The following is a 3,742-nucleotide window of genomic DNA, read 5'->3' on the forward strand; positions in this document are numbered from 1 at the left end:
CCCTGCGTGGGCGGGCGGGCGGGCGGCCTGGCCACGCGGGGAGGGGAAGCCCCTGAACTCTGGGGGAAGGGGTGTCCTCCAGGGAGGCGGGAATGGGGCATTGAATAGGGCCGTTCCTCGAATCCTGGGAGCCCCTGGCACCTACAGAGGTGACTGCCAACCGGCAAACCAGGTGAAAGAATCTATAACTGAATTTGGGGGAAAAAAATGTATGTGTGGGTGTCGATTCAAACCTATATATACTCATATTACCCGTATAGTCTGTTTCTCATTTTGCTTTTTAAAAAAATCATCCCTAAATCCCCAACACAGACTCAAAGGGCATTCAAAGACCACCATTAGTTATAACCATTTTTCCTAAGTGTACTTTATTTATGTTTTCACTAGCAAACGGGTGTGTGTGTGTGTGTGGGAGGGGGGTAAATTGTTTTGCTTAAAAAATAGAAGTATTCTAACAATAGTGTGGATTGGAAGCCATCTGGTTGACTTGGCTGTTAAGAGGGCATTGGGAAGCATTTGGGATAATTGGTGCTGGATGCAGGAGAGTCTTAAGAAACTGATCTTGTTCAATATGAAACATTTCTACACGTTTATCACAAACTTTAATTGCTCTCTGCAATTCCTGTGCCTTTGAATATGAAAGCAACACAAGAACTCGGGTAACATTGTGAAGGCTGTAACAGAAGAGGCAGATGCCAACCGGCACCAAAGATGCTACTTTACATGGTGGCTTTATGTGGTGAAGGAAAGAGTGTATGTCCTCTGCCTTGTGGGCCCTGTGGAAGACTTCCCGGGAGCCTTCCCACAACACATATACACCCACCGCTTCTCCCCTTTCCCGCCCCAGAAATCCTTGTTATTTCTGGTGAAGCTGAAGGCCTCAGGAGTTAACTGCGTCTCGGACTAGGCAGCAAGTCTTGCCAACAGCCCCGGTCACTTGGGACAGGACTAGATTTGCTGGGCTGTCCAGATTTGAACCCTCTGTACATTCCTTTTGATCTGTTTTCTTGGGACAAAAAATGACTGAAACTTCATACCCCTTGCCTTTTCCCCAAAACAAAGGAGCCAGTGCAGTGATTGCTTCTGGAACCGGTTATTTTGACCCTCTTTTCCAGGTTTTAAGTTGAAGATTGGAGTGGGGATGGGGGTAGGGGGGGACCCAGCTTGGCAGAGGCAGATCTTTAAAGTTGGATGCTCCTGACTGAAATCTAATTAGATCTAGAGGACAAAGCAATGAAAATGTCTAGTGTTTCTGTCTTTAGCAAGAAAAAATATTTAAAAATAATCAAATGGAACCCTCAGATTATTTCATATTCCTTTTCTACCCTTATTCTTCACTGAAATAGCTATTCCCTAATCTAGCTCTTTAATATATACAAAATATTATCATTATATGTTAACACCTTTCTTAGAAAAAATGAATATGTACCTATGGTTTTCTTTCTTTTATATATATAATATTTGACATAACTTAAATACTAACTGATCTGCCCTTTTATCTATCTGTCTATCTATTTTGAGTACTGGGGATTGAACTCAGGGGCACTCAACCACTGAGCCACATCCCCAACCCTATTTTGTATTTTACTTAAAGACAGGGTCTCACTGAGTTGCTTAGTGCCTCCCTGTTGCTGAGGCTGGCTTTGAACTTGTGATCCTCCTGTCTCAGAATTCCACATTAAATCATTATAATCCTCTGGTCAGATTTTAAATTGGTGAGTAAATGAACTAGTTTTTGTAAATGTGTGTAACATACAGTATAATTTCAGATAGTTGGTTAACTTGTGCAATACTTATTCCTTTCTTGGCTTTAAAAAAATATTCACTAAATATTGTGTTTCGATGATTTATGGCTTAAAACCAAACTCAACTGATGAATAGGTGCCCGATTTTTATTAAAGAAAAAAAGACTAAGCTGGGAATGATTGCAAACATCTGCAGTCCCACCTACTCAGGAGGCTAAGGTAAAAGATCCCTTGAGCCTAGGAGTTCAATATCAGCCTGGGCAACATATGGAAGTCCCAGCCCAAAAAACAAAACAACAACAACAACAAAGAAAATATATAAATCTTTAAACTTAGAAATAAGAACAGGAACCAGTGAGACCAGAAAGTACTTTCTTGTAGTTTTAGTGTGATGCATTTAATTATGTAGGAGAAGCACAGAAACTAATCTGCCCTTTTGATTTTTAAAATTTTTCTGTTTTACATATTATGCTGATAATAAATTATATTAAGAAGTAAACATTACATTTAATTGTAAACGCACCTTTTATATATCTATAATATTTGACATAACTTAAATACTAATATAACTTTTTTAACAAAAATAAAATTACTTTAGTGGCACTTCTTACCTGGTACTGAGGGCTCAGCTAGCTTTGACTGTAGAATTAATTTTCATGATAAGAATGACAGCTGAATTCTTTACTAGAGATTTTTAACACCCCCAAATTTTATTAAAACTGACTCCTTCCCCTTCCTAATTACAATTCAAAAGACAGTCTTTTCTGTTTGCCAGTAACTACCTGCCATTTTCAGAAGTGATTATTACTTCTATTACATTCACTCAGTGTAGCTAGTTATTAACCTCCTATTCAAACATTTCAGTTTTCATTAATTTGTATGAAATCAAGTAGATTTTCAGGATAGGGTTGAAAAAGAGATGAAAAAGTAGAAGAAAGAGTCAATTTTATTGAAGGACAGAGACCCATTTGGTGGCATATTTTGCCTGCTCATGGACATGCCTCTGTCATTTGCAGGTGTACCTTTAACTTAAGAACATAGCTACATAGTAAGATGGGAGACAGATGCTAAGGAGCCAAAACAACCAAGTACAATTTGTGACATTTTAGCCCATGGCTCCAGGGAAGATGACCAAGGATCAAGCAAAGTCTAGCTTGGGAAGCAGTAAAAAATATCTAACCTTAGGAAACATATTTTATCCAGTTTAAAAAGTACACAATGAGTGAAGTTCTCATTAAAACTTGTAAAAACTTACCTCCTCTCAGTGCAAATGGTGTTACTACATACATGACATTTAGCAAAATCTATTGTTTGCTCATTAAATTTTTTGAGTACCTGTCTTAAAACAGGCAGTAGCTGGGTATGGATACAAGTTAAAATGTTCCCTGCCCTCAAGGAGTTTTTGTTCTAGGCAAGCAGAGATAACAGCTAAGCTGCAGCATAATTAGTACTTATTTCACCCTGGGGGGTACAGATACATAAATAAGGAGCAGTTGGAGCTTAGAGAAGAACAATTCATGTTGCTGTGGAGATTTGGAAGCAGCATCCAGATCTAATAGTTAAGATGATAACAGTCTTTAAAAAAGTAATATAGATGGGAGTATGATCTATTTATATCCTAGAAAGGGGACACCCAGAGAACAAGAATTTCCAGCTGTATTTTTCCAGCACCTTCCAAAGGAGAGAAGTAAATTGTGATGTTCAAAAATACCATTCAAGATTGCCTCTCCTGGCTCTATTACAGACTCTCTGAGCAACTATCTCATGAAGAAGTCAACCTCCCAAGAACTTGGTGAAAGGAATAAGGTTCTGGTGACTTTAGTTAGCATGAACCAATCCTTAATAATGTGTTCATCTAGAGATGCACTATTAAAATCATATTTCTGTGACTGCAGAGATGAGGCCTTTCAAAGATTCTGCACCTAGGGAAATCAATGTCAGCAAGACAATGGAGATATTTTCCACTTAAAAATGGAAACAATTGGAAAACTTTTGAG

The sequence above is a fragment of the Marmota flaviventris genome, chromosome 4 (assembly GCF_047511675.1).
Source record: "Marmota flaviventris isolate mMarFla1 chromosome 4, mMarFla1.hap1, whole genome shotgun sequence".
Taxonomy (NCBI): Eukaryota; Metazoa; Chordata; class Mammalia; order Rodentia; family Sciuridae; genus Marmota; species Marmota flaviventris.